General features: G+C 38.7%; 1 protein-coding gene across 1 annotated transcript in view; it reads right to left on the reverse strand.

The window, feature by feature from the left end:
• LOC126474961 (uncharacterized) overlaps positions 1–18159 on the reverse strand; it is a 442827-nt gene extending 424668 nt beyond the window's left edge. Inside the window, exon 1 of the mRNA XM_050102486.1 lies at positions 17800–18159. The gene's annotated coding sequence lies outside the window, so the exon portion shown is untranslated. The remainder of the gene's footprint in view (positions 1–17799) is intronic.
• Positions 18160–19292: the final 1133 nt, after the last annotated feature.

The following is a 19292-nucleotide window of genomic DNA, read 5'->3' on the forward strand; positions in this document are numbered from 1 at the left end:
AGACTATAAGTCACATAAGTTTAAAGGCTGTTGGTTTCATTAAATAACTAGGAATTACAATTACGAACACATTAAATTGAAATTGTCACATAGATAATGTTTCAGGGAAGGTAAAACAGAGACTCCTTTTTATTGGCAGAACTTTAACATATGCAACAGGCGTACTAAAGAGACTACCTACACTACGCTGTTCCGTCCTCTGCTATGGTACTAATGTACTATGTGGAATCCTTACCAGTCAGAACTGGTGGAAGACACTGAAAAGCTCCGAAGAAGATAACCTCTTTCTACATTATCGTGGAACAGGGAGGAGAACGTCAGAGATATAATAAGCAGTCTGGCTGACATTCGTATAAATTTTCGTTACGGCGAGATCTTTTCACGAAATTTCAGTCACCAACTTTCTCCTCTAAATGTGAAAACAAGTTTTTGTCGCCAAACTACAAAGGGAGAAGAGATCATCGCAGTAAAATAACTTGCAACTCATGTATAAAGATCTAAATATTCATTTTTCCCCACAGAATGGTAGAAGAATAGATTGAAGGTTGTTCTAAGATCCCTCTACATTCCACTTAAGTGTGAGTTGCAGAGAAATCATGTAGATGTAGATATAAACGGCGATACAGGTCGCCCCAAATTCTTGGAAAGGAGGCACACGGGAGTCTTTCTAAAAAAACCTGCACCAAATAACATGACTATAGGAACTTGAAAGCCATCGTTACAATGTGAGATCAGTGCGCCCTCTACGCCGATCCAGATGACGCAACCCATGTTTAAGAACTGTTGAGCATCCATGTTTTTTATTTGCATATACATGTAGGACGAGGAATCTACTACGGATCTTATATGTATGTACACACCTGAATAATTGGGACAGTAATTCTGTTACGTGCTTAGTGCCAGTGCAGTTCCGTATGTGGCTGCTGTGTTCCTTTCACTCATACGTTGTCGTGACCCTCTTTTCCACTTGAACAGAAATCTAAAAGGGAAAGGAAATTGTTATCTTCCATCTTCACACTCAGAATGAAATCAGAAAATCAGAAATCAGAAAATAGCTGTCATAATGGGCTTGTACCAACTTAGTCCAGTATGGTTCGATACACAAACGTCGCCGCACAGCACGTCTAACATTCATGTGAGGAATGGTTTCATCGCGGCTGGTACCAGGAGTAGACTTTTGTACACTATGTACGAAGGTACACTGAGTAGCATTTTGTGGTTTTGAGTAATGTATACTATTTTGGTTTGTGGTATTCAGGTCAACGCTCTCGTGTTCGAAGACGACCTGGTCAAAGTTCTCAGAGACCAGCGACTGTAGAGATCTTTTATCTCTAGATCCTGGGATAATAGTGTGGCGATTATCATAAATTGTCACAGCACAGGTTTTATGAATAGAAAAGAAATACAGCACTGATTATTTAATTATAGAAGAAAGTCTGCATGCTCGGAACTATTAGCAATGATGATAAACCTTGTTGGCATACGCTTAATGAGCAATGAAAAAATGGCATTTTCCAACAGGATAATGCAAGACCCCACACTGCAGTTCACACCACTAACATCTTGATGATTGTAAGGATCCTTGACTGGCCTATCTTGTCTTTTAATTTGTCTCCCATAGATCATATTTGGCATGTGACAGGAGAATGAATAGTTTCACACTGGCAATGTTCATAAACTAATACAGCATGTGTTTTATGCATGGAGAGAAAACATTCAAGATGGTACTCGAAGGCTGTTTGCTTCCATCGAACAATGAATAGCACAGGTTATGACTATTAGGGACAGCACTTCGAAATGGAATTACAGTTTCATCAGTTAATACCAGTTATGTATCAATTTTTCTACCAAGTTTGGTAAACATTCGATTTGTGATTCATGGTGTAACATTCCCCACTTCTGCCGACGTATCGTCGCTGTTATATGAACTGTAACTATGATGGATACAGACAAAATATAGTACGTATAGTGAAATTTGATGAACACTCTCTAAATAGCTTGGATATTAAACTTTAAAAATACGCGATAAAGCTGTATAACAAGATCGTCTTCTTAATACTGTTAGACGAATATGAATCAGTGGTGATGAATAAGAAGTAACAATGCGTGTCCTGAGTATGGAAATGAGACATCCGAGAAATTTCAATGGAAATGCAAGTATGGTATCAGCAATGTTGGTATCAGAAAGGAAATAAACACTTGCAGAGTAAAACAAAAGAAGAAAATAAAAGAATGTGTATTGAACATTTACAGAATGTAGATCATAAAAGATTAATAGCAAAAATAAAGAAGTGCAAGCTACACTCAAGAGTAGATTCTGGAAGAAAAAGATGAAAATGAAAAGGAATATTATGGCGCTTAATACTAAAACGTGGAAATGTGTCAGTATCATGGGTGCATTACATTAATTTATAAGTAATTTAGCTTTTTGTGAGGAAACATTTGATTTTTAAGACAGCTGCTCAAACTTAATGACGTGTGATCAACAGAAGATGTGAGTTCTGCACAAATAATAGAAAAGAGCAAATCCACAGTTACGAAACATATCATTTAGCATTTACTGCACCATACGCGCTATGTGTGAATTTTACCCAGTCTGTAAACGATCCGTTTCAATCAGTGCGCGGATTGAGTTACATTGAGAGATGTCAGTATCTTATAACAACTTTCGGTACAGAAATTGTTTCCACTTATCTGAATCCTTCGTATTTTTCTAGCTATTTTTCCGCGTATGTGCAGTTTTATGTTTCATCCGGGGCATCTCAAGAAATACTATCAAGCCTGCAGCAAAGCAGTGTTTGATCGCTCCGTAAACTTGAGACAGCACCACATCCGACGCAATGACTATATAGCACTGACATTCACTTAAAATTCCTAAAATGGAGGATATGCATTTGATATCTCAGTGGTAACTAGAACGAATTGTTACATTCTGCGAACGTCAATTATTTGGTGGAATTTTGCAGTTTGATAATAACTCATCCAGATTTGCACTTACATTTCTGAAAAACAGGTCGTGCTTTCTACTTTTACTCCTGACTTTTATCGTACTATGCCTCGACGTTGCCTGAAATTCATAAATCAAATGTCGGATGAGTTTGAATCTTACACTACAAGAAGGTATCCAAATACAATATTATCGCACAAGTAAGCGTTAAGGACGTGTCGCAATTAACTTCAGAATATGATTAGTTCCACTTTCTGCTAGAAACCAACTACGCAAGACAACTTAGCGTCTTCCTTCTTTTCGATTTAGGTCATAAAGTGTGCAGTTTCTTCTATTAGGTTGTGGTAGTTACATCCTTGAGACCCACACGACATCAACTTTAATAACAGCTATGATACGGTTTTAGAGTCATTAACTTATCTAACAATTTAATAAGGGATTGTCGACCTTTTACCATATCAGACAGTCGAGATTATATATGGTTCCCACCATATCATGTGTAATTCATCTTGAAGTTTATGTTTTCACTTGAAATAATGGAACTGGACGCAAAGTTTACGCTGCTCTCGCCTGTCTAAGGATTCTGAGAAGAATATGCATTCCTGACGAATCGCAAAGAGACGAATCTATCGGGAAACATATATCTTGTAATGAATACCTATTTTGCCGTGACAGAGCTAAGAATTTATCAAACGAGACAACAATTATGGGTCCATAAAACGAAGCATAAATGGCAATTTACGTTTAAGCACTTACTCAAGGTACACTATGGGAGACGAAGAAAGATATCAACGATTCTACAGCTCAACAGTCAGTTATTTCAGGACATTTATCCCCCTCTGTTAAACCAACTTTGCAGTAAAATAATTATAGGCTGCCGCCACATAAATGACGTCTATAGTAGAGTAGCATTGGGACGACCTACTGAAATTTGTTGATCTATGAGCGATGTTGGTACATAACAGTATTTTGGAATATAAAGTTAGTATAACTCATGAAACAATATTGGTATCTACCGGTAGGTGAACTTCTTTACACATGTGTGACGTGTACTGGAGTTAGGGACAGTGTGTCTTCCCCTGCTATTTATCATTAAATGTAAACTATTGAAATGACAATCTTATTTTTTTGCTTCTTATCGTTCTCGGTTTGCTTTTGTTTCTTATTTTGGTTACAATATACACTTCAGGAATAAATAAGTGTTGTAGACGGCTGGCACATTGAGGTAAGAAGTGTTTCACCTAGTGAAAGGCTATAAGGATCAAAATTCACGTCCATGCGAATGCACTTGAATTAGTGTTATCGTTTACTCTTCCACGGCAGCGTAAGCATCAACGAAACTACCACTACTTTGAGGAAGGCATACGATTCACTGCCCCATCCTCATAGCCGCAGGACGCAATGCTGTCAGCACCACACGAGAGAAGCAGCTCCTCCATGATTCGTCACTGATAGCCAATAAACTTAAATTATTAATTTCGCTGACCCATCTAACAGCCGCAGGACACAATGCAGACAGGACGACATGATGGAATCACCTTCCCCCTGATTAATCACTGATGATCAATAAATTTAAATCTTCAGTTCCAGCAGTATATGATCTCACTTTGTGTACTCTTAGCATTACATTCTACTTACGTTCGCTTTAACAGACAGTAGGGGTAGAACTGAAGAGACGAAGTTACATTTCTCAAATAGTATAAATTATCCTAATTAAGTCTAACTGAAGTAGTTGCCATAAGATTGATTTCTTAGATTAAAAACAGTGTCGTCTACAATCCAAATGAATTATCTTTGTACTGGCCTTTAAATGCCACGTATAGCCAGATGATGTCATATGAGATTGGTTCCTATTGAGATCGTCACCTTAGGCTTTTATAATAGCTACAACAATCGATGGGGCAATGAAAACAAACTGGGTTTAATAAAAGATGAAACAAAGACTTAACATGATGAGAGTATTCATTGGCTTAGAGCATAGAAGTACGGTTTTAAAATTGAAATACGATGGAGCAATGCATAGAGTGAAAGGAGACTGTCAGCTCAAGTTTTAAAAATGAATGATCACGGAGAATGTTTTAAATAATGTTAATAATTCAACTACTCAGATAAGAAAGTTAAGGACGAAAGCGGGTCACTAAGAAGATAAGACACAGAGAGATCACTAGTCTGCGAAAATCTGGAGCTGTGGAATGCTAACAGACGACAATGCAACTGTTTACAGGTGTTGACCATGTAGTATATACACACTATTTTATTGGTTGTACGGTAAACATCGCCTGTAAATTGTGGGAGTGAAACTACTTATTATTATAGGATAAATATATACGTATGATGAATTTAAATGACGTGCATTTCTGAAGTTAAACTTACACACTTAGAAACCATCTCCCTCCTGTTATGTCACTTGTTACAGTTATTAATTGAATATTCAGAGGAGCAGTTTGTGGTTATAAAAAATTTATTCATTGATTTGTGTCATCAGTTCATCTTGTTACTCACAGGACATTGTATAACACAGTATACTGAGAAACCGTGAGGTGAGAAGTGATCCAAACATTTAGAAGCTCTCTTACTGACACTGGAAATAAAGGTTCCATTTTTCATTACCAACTTCAGGAGTATTTCCGTAGCAACATCGTTTCTGCTGGGCTCTGTTCCCTCTAAAATTTGTCTAGAACTTCCATTTAATGGAAAAAGTGAAAAATTTCCGCATTTTATCTTTATCTGTCGCGAAGAATCTGTCGTACGATTTACCCAAGTGTCCCGACAAGACGGCAGTCTACAAAATCTTGTTAATGAATAACAGTCATCATAACAAAAATAATAAAGTAAGGAACACAGGTAAGTGTCATGAGACCATCTACATCCAACGATATCCTTTACAATGATGTGAACTTGAGTTACCTCTTCTCCATTCATGTGACAGGAACATAAAAACCAAAGAATTCTCAACATTTAATTCTAGTCAACACAATATAAATATGTATTATTTAGGTTTTAATTGGCATAATAATATACATATTTAATATCAGATAAGACACACTTTCATTGCCCTCTCATTGGTTATAGTTGATATAACTTTCTGCTTTTTTCAATCGCTTGTAAATGTTTCCTAATGCATGGCTGCAAGGGATAAATTTTTTATAACATTTTAAATCTTGTCGTGTATGCACAGTGTCTACGTTAGTTGTGCGTCTACACATTTAATCAAAATAATCGCTGTCTACAACGCTGACGAATTATTTCGTCAGCGAGCATCAAGACTCTATCAACGTACTATAAGTCGCTCAACCGAGCCATATGAATCAATCATTGGCGAACACATTCTCCTTCATAGAAGGACACGAAGTATCTGCAAACTGAGGTACAAACGGGTGACACATACTTGACTTTTCTTTCTATTCATAACTGCAGCAACTTTAATAGGTCTTATGTCTGTGACGTCGGGAAACAAAATAGTATAGAGTAGTGAAGCCTCCGCTTTATTATTTTAAAGACGAATTCTACCGATATGTCGATTTGAGAATTTACTGCATCACATTCGGATGAATTCTTATGTCGTATTCATAGACCTGTATTCTATTAAATATTCTGTTGCTGCCTCTTTAGCAAGGCTATTCTACAATTAGAATCGGTGAAGATACTCAGTTACCCTGTTATTACGTGAAATTGGGTAAAACTGTGGAACTTTTCATCTTTAAGGTACCGTCAGTTCTATTACCTCAGTGGTGACACACCAAGTGTATGGCACTGGTTCCGCTAATTTGATTGAAATTTCGTGGCAGAGAGAATAGGAATGTGATTGAAATTTCGTGGCATAGCGAATAGGAATGGTACATAGTAACTAGGCAGTCGCTTTATGTAAGTGCAGATTCCTTTTTCATGTATCGAACATGTACATTCACGATGCAAATGAACCCAAGATTTCGCACCCAATGCCGGTGAATAGTAATAGAGATCAATTACGTTCATTACACACCTAGATTATCTACAAACTGCTTTGCCATCACCTGAGTAATTTTCCCAACTCCTCGAAAGATATGGTCATAATGACTGATGTATCACAAAACTTAAGAATGAAGTTGGTGAATGCTGTTAATGCTGTCTGTTCCCTTACGCTGTATATCATTATTAGCTGAGTACCCTGTGTCGCTTGGGTATGTACTTATTCCAATCTTCTATTAGTCTCTCTCCTCTTTGCCTTATGCCTGCCCATCTCCTGCCTTTCTTTCTCTCTGTCCACCACCTCCACCCATTTGTCTGTCCATATCCTCCTGCCCTCAATCTGCTCTGTGCCATCTCTCTGTCCATCTACTGCCTCATGTAATTCCATCAGTTCATCATTCTCTGTCCATCTACTGCTTCCCCGTCTGTCCGTCTCTTTCTGTCCAACTCCTCTTCCTCCTTCTCCCCTTCCAACTCAACTCCTTTCTCTTCCCATTTCCCATTTCCTTCGTTCTTCTTTATCGCAGTCTCCTCCTCCCCACTCCACCCTCTGTACCTCTCATACTCTATATCTTCTATGTTCTACACTCCTTACTCTCTGTCCATCTCTCCTCTTCTTTTTCTATTTCCTTTTCTCCCTCTATATCAGTATCCTCCCTCTCTCTCTGCCCACCTCTTCCAACCACTTCTCTCTGTCCATCTCCTCCTACCCTTACGCTCTTCACATTAACACCCCCTCCATATCCCCCTCCATAATAGGAGGTTGCTGCTTATTATTCCCACAGTGTTTCTTACCAGACGGTATGTAATACTTGTACCAAGTTCAGCTGAAGTCAAACCAGAGTTAGGAAGAATTTTTACCCACAACATTGCTCATCTATGCAATTGTCACAAACGTTTAACATATTTCCCTCATATTTGTAAACGTATTTCATTTCTATCTCTAGAGTCTGGCGTCCTACCGTCTCGTTTTGACGCAGATCAATTTTTATGACTTCATATCTTCTCACTATGTGTCGTACAGTAATATAATGTTGCACGTACATTCAGTGGTATAAGTAAATACTGTCTGAAAAATAAGTTCCGAATTGAGCTAGTAATACAGAAGTATTAAATTAGTGTGTCATGCACGATGTGTTAGTGTTTACGAAGTCATATGTCCTGACTTACGTGTCGTAGAATCATATTTTTGCAAGTACATTCAATTTTATATGTATATTCTGTCTTCGAATAGAGTTAGCAGTAAGGAAGTAATAAATTAAAACGGCATATCTGATTTTAAGGCCACGGCCTTGCCGCAGTGGCTACACCAGTTCCTGTCAGATCACCGACGTTAAGCGCTGTTGGGCGTGGCCGGCACTTGGATGGGTCACCATTCGAGCCGTCATGCGCTGTTGCTATTTTTCGCGGTGCACTCAGTCTCGTGATGCCAACTGAAGAGCTACTCGACCGCACAGTAGCGGCTCCAGTCAAAGAAAACCATCATAACGATTGGGTGAGCGATGTGCTGACCACACGCCCCTCCTATCCGCATCCTCAGCTGAGAATGACACGGCGGTCGGATGGTCCCGATGGCCACTTGTGGCCTGAAGACGGAGCGCTCATATCTGATTTTTCTGCACAAGCAGCAAAAAATGTAGTAAATGATAAACTATTTGCAGTCTCGTAAGGGTTTTAAATAATGTGTTAAGTTTGTTGCACGTCATTAAGTGCTCTCACGCTCAAGTCCTGGGTGAATATAGTCTGGCTATTTGAGCTTCGTAGGTTACAACACTTCTGCGGCGCCCCCTCAACTATCTTGAGATGCAGGCGGTTCTTACGCCCACAGTTGTTCTTCCCAGACAATAAGTGATATGGGTATCAAGTTTGGTTGAAATCGATCCATTGGTTTAGGAGATGTGAATCTACATATATACATCCACTTTTCCGATATATGAATGTACTGATATATAGCCTGATCTATAAGCAGGAGGATATTGCAGTAACTTTCACCTCATCCACGCCAAGTCTTCGTGCGAAGTATAACCAAAAACCTGAAGGATATTACTGTAATAAATTTGAAGATACATTCCCACTGGACTTTCGACCCTGCAATGTTTTGCTGTGTCAAGCGTCTCCTAAGCGATATGGTAGCTATAGCACACATACTTCCCAGCTTTGTCGAATAAGAACACATTCCCAGGAAATAAAAGAAAATATGCACCTTTTTCTCACTTTTAGGTTACCCATTCTTAATTTAAGGGCTGCCTTTGTGTTGTAAACAAGAAGTACGTGGGACTTAGTTGTTCATTATACGTGAATAATGAGACAACAATATTTCACTCCTTCATTACTATCACTAATAGTTCTCTTCTGCTCTCATTTATAAATGGAATAATGTTTCTTTTGGTGCTGTTGACAAATATCATTATTTTTGGTAGTAATATTATGGGAACAATTTGCAGTTGAAGGTGCATCATCAGTTCTGAGGACCAGAAGAAACCAAATGACACGTATAGGTACCGTACACGGTACACAACTGAGTGTTTCATAAGCTGGACTATGTCAGCCATGACACATGCAGATATCCCAAACCCCTTGACGAACATCAATGAAGCCTACTTGTTTTACTTAATGGCATTTATTTGGGAAAGTCATTAATTTGCCTCGAATTGTAATTTAACGTCGTTTCTATAACTACGTTAATTGCATCTTACCATTATGCATATGTTAGTATTACTTTTCATCGTGACGTCAATTAACAGACTGCAGGTTTCTAATCGCCACATAATGGAACCAGACGTAAACTCAACCCCTATGGAGAGAAGAACTGCAAATGACCCACGAGTCTGGGATTCGCTGAAGACTCAAATGTATTGTCACATGAGTTGAGTACCGAAAATGGTCTCATGGAGAGCAACATGCATAAGAATAAAGTCTACAGGAAAAATAGTACTCATCAACCAGCATATGACTTCACACAAGTGAATTAGATAAAAGTACTGCGTTTCTAATAGTAGGCTGTTCTGATACCCAAGCGGAGACTATTCAGAAAGCTCAAAATTAATGTTTCTTTGTTATGAATTATAAAGTAGAAACAATTTAAAACGATAACAATACTGACCTCAGTTTTAATGAGGCTCTAAAGAACGAGTGCCTCGTACAACATTGCCTTCTGTAGTACGTGATAACATGCAAACTTATTAGTAGGTAGTACAGGAAACGCAGAAAAGGTTACGAGCATAGAAGCTACAACGTATTATTTCAAATTTTCGTGTTTTGTAATATCCCGTTTAGTGTTTTGTTCACGTCAGCCCTAGTCAGCATCGAAATGAGAGTGGGTGAAGCTTAGTCTTTATTGTTTGTATAAATGTTTACATATTTTACTACTTTGAGTGGCATAAGCAACGTTACAGGAGCCGAAAAGGGTGTGGGATGACGTCATTGGAGGCGCAAAGAACAATGACATTGCGGAGCGTGACACCTGACTGTGAGCTCCAGCAAATAACGTTTCTTTCTATGAAGAAATAATATAACTGGCTATTAAGCGAAGTGTAACAAGTAAGCCGCAGTGTCTTATATTACTGTGAAGGGGAACGAAAACGTTTTTCACTTGTTTCGTCCTGTAAGGAGCAGCTGGAACTATTACTGGGCTCTGGCTTTCTTGCTCTTCTTAACTTCTCAAAACTTCCTTCGAAAACATCTTTTGACCTTGTCTTCTTACTTGTGTTAATGGATTGAGGTTTGCAATTCATTCCTGTTGGTTTCTTCGGTGTGTAATTTGCGATCGGCAGGTTCCGTTGATGATATGGAAAACGTTTTTCGTCAAGAGAGAGTAATCCATTAGTGGTATATGACAGTAGAATTTCATACGCCTTTTCAGTGTAAATAAGGTGGACCGTTTTTGATTTGGACGCGCACTACAGGAGACGTTTAAAAGCCTGGATGCGCATAAGCTCAAAAACGTTTTTGCGTGCAGCTGGAAGAAATGAAAGGAAACGAGGAAATATAACTTGTGAATTCAGCCAATAGGGGACTAACAGTTTATTACTGGGCATGCTGTACGGATATTTCAGACGTTTATTAATCACAACAGTTAATTTGAGGAGGTGAAAACAATGGAAGATGTAGATAATGGTGCAATAGTCGTCTGAGGAAATATTTGGGTTTCTTTCTCAGCAACGTAAAGTACACAAACGAATAACAACTTACTTTAATTGTGCACAGGAAACACGTCCACGCCTTGCCTCAGCTTTGTGAAAAAGCTAAAACGTTTCATAGAGGGAAATAATTAAGTCATAGTAACAAATGGAGCTTCTGCTGACAAAACAGTAGAAGTAAATAGACTGCAATTAATATAGTCGATAAATTTTTCAGGTGATGGGTAAAAGAGGACCACTTAAGTTACACTCGAGTGGTTAGTAATGTAGCTTTCCTCAGTGGCGGCCAATGGATTAACAGAATTGCATAAAATCTGTACAGTGCAGCAGACTACATAAAATGTTTACTACACGCTATTTTCAAGGATTGGATAATGATTCTTAGTACTGTGATGTCATTTGTCTTGGGCTGCAGGCACCTATAATCTGAATCGCTGTAAAAGGATGAACAGGCTGCGTCATTCGTCGTAAATTATTTTCGACACTTCCTTTGACTTTCATTAAGAGCAAACTGCCACAGAACTGGTCAGTATTACGCACAGCAAGTATTTAAAACAATATTAGTAGTTACCACTGTCAAGTAGATTGAGGGGTCTATACGTCGGAGAATGCTCTGAATCGTCACACGAATCTCTATTTAACGGTCTGGAGGTTTTTATCGAGGCTTAAGTAGGAAAGTAGGTTTTAGTTAAACAATTCAATAGGGAACTTCTTAATTTCATTTTCTGCACGTGTTACGTGACTGACTACTGGAATACTATCTGAGTTCCAAATATGTGACTTATTCATAATATATTCAGTAACTGACGTACGTACACACACACACACACACACACACACACACACACACACACACACACATACTGATACTAACATGTCAATGATGAAAGGTCAACGTGATCGAGCAAAAAAAATCTTTTATCATTATATACGTTGGTGTTAATCCTTTCTAAGGTACTAGAACAGTTAGACAATATCTAAAAGAAACGAAATGCTCCCCTCAATGCCCACACGAGCCTGCTGCTCATAACTCATTAATTCCTGTTACGTGAAATTTGTGCATAATTCTGTTTAACCGTTTCTGCAGTAATTTGCTGACTTCATTGCAATCAATAATACGTACAGGAAATAAAAGAACCCTTGGTCCATGATCTATGATTTTAAAACTAACTGGTTATCGCACGGAAGGTGATCTAAATTATGGATAAGAAATTTTGCTGCTACAGTAAAGTAGCAAACTTTCCAAGAGGACAAAATATATTCAGATCTTTGTAGTGTGTTCTTCAAAGATGAAAATTTTCATTTCTTTGTAGATATGAAAATTATAAATGCGTAAGAGGAAGTGGAGTACCAGAGTATTTATAGTCCAGCACATAAATTCGCTTCACATTACTAATGCAAATAAATTAAAGCCATAATTGACTGCATGTGTTGAAGTTACCACTATATTTTATGTTTGAATGAAAGTAAGTTTACATATCATTACATACGAAAATAATCGGTGTAAAAGTTGAACGCAATAGGTATATACTGTAAAAAATATTAACACAGGCTGACTTTGTACTTAGAGAAGTACACCCAAAAAGAGAATGATCTTTCTCTTAGGTATTCTGTGGCCTACTCGCCTTTCTTTCTAATTACCCAGTCCCATAATTTATTTTTTGTGTTTACTCAACACTATGTGATATGTCTTATAACATTTAACACAGCTTTGTCAGTGCCATTTCTTCCTCAAGCAACATTCATGAAACATATGTAGAATAGATTTTGCTGCATATTCCATTCTTAATTTTAATCCTTATATTTTCTGGCCTTTTTATATTTCGCTTTAGACCTATTTATCCTAGCTCAATATGGTTTTTATTAATTGTTTATTTAAAATTTATGTCACAGTTGAATGTAGTTTGTACAGGGGACAAGATTCGAATATAGCCATTCATTTTCAAAACAGATCTGCACAAAAACTGCTTATCATAGCAAAATTCCACTCAAATACTGTGTAACGTCCAAACAACACACAGTCATACAATAGTTATGGAATTAACTTACTACACACATTATACATTTAACACTTGAAACTCAAGAAGTATAAGCAACACGTAAATGTGAGAAAAATTTTAAATAACGAATTATCAAAACACAGTTTTTCGACCTTAATCAACAAAATGGTTCAGCTACATTAACAGTTTTTATTGTTTCTGCCGCTTTAGTCGACCTATGCACGTTATGCGAGCCGTGTGTTGTTACAGTTTCTTTTCCATATTGGGTTTTATTGAATGTTTTAATAGTTTCTTTTGTAGACTGCATGTTTGTTGCAGTTTTATATATACAGCTGTAACAGTGTACAGAGTAAATATATACCAAGGCTTCGTCAAATTCTTAGTCGGTCGCACTTTACGAGCTCATATTCATTACTGTTTGGAGCCACAGTCTACAGCTACTGAGTCCAAATGCAGCATGGGTTAACAGATGATATATAGGACAATAACGCTGATATCTCAGTAACAGCTGTCTTTCCGTTTCATGTCATTGTAAACTATTTGTCTACCAACGATTGCCAAGTGAAATATAAGGGAGGATGTGTGCTCACGCTTTTGTTATTTTGTTCTACTTTATTTATTATCCTGCTGCAGATTTATTTTGGTTCGTTTGTTAATTACACTTATGTTCAGAAGAAAAAACACCTTGAACGACTAGATATAGACCCTCATATCTACAGTACATGTACATTAGTACTTTCTGCAGAAATTATTGGCGTTTCAGTCATCTTGGTTCAGCAAATGTCCTGTTGCTGGTGGCACAGAGTTCGCCGTGGGCCCTTTTAACTTGTTCCATGCATGATGGCATCGACACGGGCCGGCCGTTGTGTCCGAGCGGTTCTAGGCGCTTCAGTCCGGAACCGCGCTGCTGCTACGGTCGCAGGTTCGAATCCTGCCTCGGGCATGGATGTGTTTGATGTCCTTAGGTTAGTTAGGTTTAAGTAGTTCTAAGTCTGGGGGACTGATGACCACAGATGTTAAGTCCCATAGTGCTTAGAGCCATTTTTTAGCATCGACGCTTGTAAGGTGTAAATGGCGTCCTGTGAAATAGCCATCATTGCTACTTTCATCTGGTTCCAAAGTTCATCTATGGTGATTGGCGTCGGGTCACATCGCTGCACCCATCGTTTCACCATATCTTACACATTTTCGATTGGCGACAAGTCTAGTGATCCGGCGTGCCAGAGCAAAAAGCTGACATCCTGTGACACCAAAAAGGCACGTTTCCTTGCAGAAACATGTCATCAAGCGTTGTCTTCCTGGAATTTGCCGTCTGAGGTGGTGTACAGAAAGGGTATGGCTACTGGTCGCAGGATGTTATTCACGCAGGTCACACTGGTGATAGTGCCCTGGACGAGCCCTAACTGTGATTTGTGGTTGTACCCAATAACACCCCACACCGTAAGGCCTTGAGTTGCTGCTATATGTCTTCTGTGAATGCAGTCACTGTGATGCCACTCACCCTGTATGTGGCGAACCAATCCGCGGCCATCAATTTCAAACAAACCAGAACATAGACTTGTCCGAAAAGACTGTCTGATGCCATTGCTGTCTCAAGTGACGCTATTCCATTCACCATTGCCGTCTAGCATATTTCTGCACATTCTTGAAAGGTAGGCAGAGAAATGGACGGCGTGCACGAAACCTAGTGTGCAATGTGTTACACTGTTCCACAGTTGCGCAAGAACCGAGGAGGACACAGATCTGTCCTGCAATGACATTCATATGTGGTGTCGACCTTCTCGGAGGATGGTCTGACCCATCTCATCGTGCTCTACGGCCTTCCGCGAACCATTCTGCACACACCCTTTGCACTGCCGAAATACTTCTTCCCATAGCAGCAGTTTCCAAAACTGATGCATCACATTCTCTGATATCAATAACTCCCCTTCATTCTGACTCACTGATTTGACGATACGGTTCGCGAATAGATCTGTGAGGCATGTTGCACGTCTGCTCAAGTAATATCGATCCATTATCTTCAGTTTGTAGCGAGAACGAAAGCCGCAGGCACATTTTACCAGTAGGTGGTCCAGTGCAGCGATATCGATGTTGAACCTGAACCCACGGGCCGACATGTTTAAAATGCTAATCATTTCTTCAGAGCATGTCCTGTGAATATGAACGTCCTAACTCTAGTCGTTCAAGGAGTTCTGTTTTTTTCTGAACACGAATGTACATTGTATAATCGATCTCCACAAGCATTTAAAATATATTTGCTTTTAATAAAATGACCCTTTACCTCATATTTTATGGTACAATATCTAAGGGCAATGGTCTGCACACCTGTATTTATCTGTATTATCTCGTGCTGGAAAGGCTTTGTACATTCCTTTAAAAAAAGTGGTTTTAATAAAGTCAGGTGAACTAATGTGCAGCAACGACATCCAGCATGCCAATAAACGCTGTACGACAGTGTAATATTTTCCTCACATTGTCACTATTTATGTTATTATGTGATACTCAAATTCTGTAACTTTGGGACGAATCGTCCGTAGATAATGACTGTCACTGTGCCATCTATATCTACACTGATGTGATATGACTAGTATACTGTATGCACCAAGGTTTGGGAACGTTTCAGTTTTGCTTTCAGTGCTATCTGTTCCTGCATTTTGTAAATTGGATATATCTGGACGCCAAGCTATCTCTTTTACACACACACACACACACACACACACACACACACACACACACACACACACGCACACACACACACACACACACACACACACAGACCACAAAGTATTTATAAATCAAGTTATTAATTAGAATCAATAATGACCACAATCGGATCTCTGTATACATAGGGCCGATTATTAATAGCAATTAATAACTTGACTTATAAATACTTTGTGGTCTGTGACCGGAATACAAGAAAACAAATATTTCCCTGGGTGGATGAAGAATTTTTACAGTGCCTCTCTGTATGTCGTAACCTGTGAGAGAAAGTGAAACGCGTCCTAACATTTTTTTAAAAACAAAATACAGTAAAATAAATTCGTTCATTTGAAGATTACTTACTATCCCATGTAAAGTTATTAATAACAATTAATAACTTGATTTAAAAATACTTTGTGGTCCGTGACCGGAATACAAGAAAATAAATATTTCCCTGGGTGGATGAAGAATTTTTACTGTGCCTATCTGTATGTCGTAACCTGTCAGAGAAAGTGAAACGAGTCCTAACAATTTTTTAAAACAAAATACAGTAATTTTATGCATTATGAAATAAATTCGTTCATTTGAAGATTACTTACTATTACATGTCAACGAGCCACGTGAGACCAAATGAAAGAGTAATTCAACTGTCTCGATTTTTGGAGTTCCTTATTTTCTACTTGACGGGTATCAGATGTGGGACTGACGAAATGCTCGAGTTTAAAATTGGAAACCACTTAGCAGGCGAAGTAAGGAATGAATTCTGCTACCTGGGAAGCAAAATAACGAGAGATGGATGAAGCAAGAAAGACACAAAACGCAGACTAGTACAGGCGAACAGTGCATTCATGGGCAAAACAAATCCTCTAGCATCAAAAAGAAGTGTTAATTTGAGGAAGAAAATTCTGGAAAAGTACTTTTGAAGCATAACATTTTACGGTAGTAAATCATGGACTGCTGGAACTAAGAAAAGAAGAGAATGAAAGTGTTAGAGATGTGGTGCCGTAGAAAAATGATGAATACTAGGTGGATTAATAAGATTAGCAATGAGGCATCTGTCCATCGAATCAGTGTGGAGAAGAACATGTGGAAACCACTGACACAAGCAAGGGAAACGATGATAAGACGTGTGTCAAGAAGGAATAACTTTCATAGTACTAAGGGGAGCTGTAAGAGGTAATAAACTGCAGTGGAGACAGAGACTGGAATGCATCCGACAATTAATTGAGAGATAGGGTGTAATGGTGGAATTCGTGACGGGTCACCTCAAACCAGCCAGAATAATGTTGACTGAAAAGAAAGACCCACTCATGACAGATGACATAGATCAATGAAATATGACAATATCGTTTCTATTTACACTATCTACATTAAGACTCAATTTGGTTATTTCCCTCAATATGCTCGACCTGGATTGCGAGTTCTTGATCTAGGTAATGAGCGAAGGGAGTGAAGACTCCATTATTTCCGTCAAAAATATATATATTCATTTACTAATAATTGAAGTTCATTTCACGTTCCTGTCGGAAATAAATGATAGAGCGATTATTAGTACCCCTTGCGACCTAGCTAACCGGCATGTAACCTACTGTAAATAGAGTAGACCACTGAGTAGATCATCTTCGTGAACAATCGAAATAAGGGTATTTGTGTTTGAATGGCAATTCGTTTGATGATTTAAGCATGTATGTATGTCTTTTTACAGCAGAAAAATAACTTTCCACAGTCATGCTATGTAAATGTATATAATCGTAGAAGAGATAGCAATATAGTTTAGAGTATGTGGTACATATTAACGATACAGATGACTGTAATTAGCAAAGTATCATATCGGTTTTTTTTTCAGAAAAAGTAAATATATGTTAGCAAATAATTCGAACTGGGTGTAATTTTTTTATAGATTCATAATTCCCAAGAAACTTCAGGGCTAGTAAATCTACGCTACGAATTAGGAAAGACACTAGAACGATCGATTTGTTTAGCAAGCTGTTCTGTTTTTGCAGCGCGGGAAATAACGACCGATGACAAAATACAGATTCTACATTGTCAGACTACTTTAATTTACCTTATACACTGCTCAGGTTGCATCTCTTCCTGCAGAAAATATTCAACCATAAATACAGTTCGTTCTTGCTGTCACACATTGGCGTTACATTTTTTGGGAATCAACAATATGTAAGTCCCCTGTAATAAGAAGGGGTGTGGCTGAACGTGTCCGTGTAAGCAGTTTACTTATTTCACGGCAGTATTGAAATAAAAGGCGCTAGGAAAGTTGTACGCACTGAAAAATGTAACACGAAACTTTAACCTGATCATCGTTCATGATCAACAAGCGTGCTGAGAGGAGTCAAACTGGAAGACTAGTTGACGCGAGAGTCGGCAGTCGCAGGTAGTAGCGGACGTGTTACGCGGGGCTGCCTACCAAGCCATCCGGCAGGGGCGCCGGAGCCAGACTGAGGCGCGCACCGCACCAGCAGATAACGGCAGAGCGCCCGCCGTGCCACGCGAGAAGTCGCCCTGCGCAAGCGCAGTCCGGGCCGACCTTTGTCCCTGTATCGGCGTCATACAGACAATACGCACTATATGGTCAGCCTCTGTTTGTTCGTTACATCACGCCGTCTTCAGGGTTTTGTACATATGGAGCTCTAATAGGGATAAGTGACAACAATAGAGAGATGTATGAACGAATTAACATATTCTGATTACTTTTAAGAATGTAAATCCACATCCACATACATATACCGTAAGCTGCCCTATGTGCACGGTGGAGATTACCTGATACTACTAGTAGTTATCTTGTTTTCTGTTCCACTCGCAAATAGAGCAAAGAGAAAGTTGTTGTCTATGTGCCTCCATATGAGCCCAATTTCTCTTATCTCATCTTCACAGTCATTTCGCGAAATGTAGGCTGTTTGCCGCAGCTCGTAAACGTTTGAAAAATATCAAGCAGCCGTCTTGAGCTGCTCATAAAAATTTTCATATACTCAAAGTGTTTCACTCGACTATCATCATGGCTATAAAAGCAATCACTGTATCTTGTTGCGCGAAATATAAAATAATTAACGCCAGAAGATAAAATCATATATTAGACATTGTTGCCGTATCGTACTTAATATTGCCAATCTATAAAAATTGTGCTAGATAGTACATTCATTCGTGTTATAACTGTAATTGACGTTTGCAGATTTAACAAGAATGAGTGCACAACCTAGCACAGTTAGTATTCATCAACAGCTTAAGGCGGTAACACATTTTTCAGTTTCCTCAGTTTTTTGAAAAGAATGTCGTCTTCCCCCCAAGAATTCTCATTTCCGTTCATGATGTATCTCCGTTGATCGAACCAACCGGTAACAAACCTAGAGCTCACGGAATTGCTTCTGTATATTCCTTCAAACCGACCATGTGGGGATCCCGAACACTCCAGCAGCGCTCAAGAATGTATCGCAATAACGTTCTATATGCGATTTCTCTTAAAACTGAACCAAATTTTCCAAAAGTCCTCCCATTGGATCGGAATCATTCATCACAGCAACTAAAAGTTTTGTGTAAGTGCACTTG

The sequence above is a fragment of the Schistocerca serialis genome, chromosome 4 (genome assembly GCF_023864345.2).
Source record: "Schistocerca serialis cubense isolate TAMUIC-IGC-003099 chromosome 4, iqSchSeri2.2, whole genome shotgun sequence".
Taxonomy (NCBI): Eukaryota; Metazoa; Arthropoda; class Insecta; order Orthoptera; family Acrididae; genus Schistocerca; species Schistocerca serialis.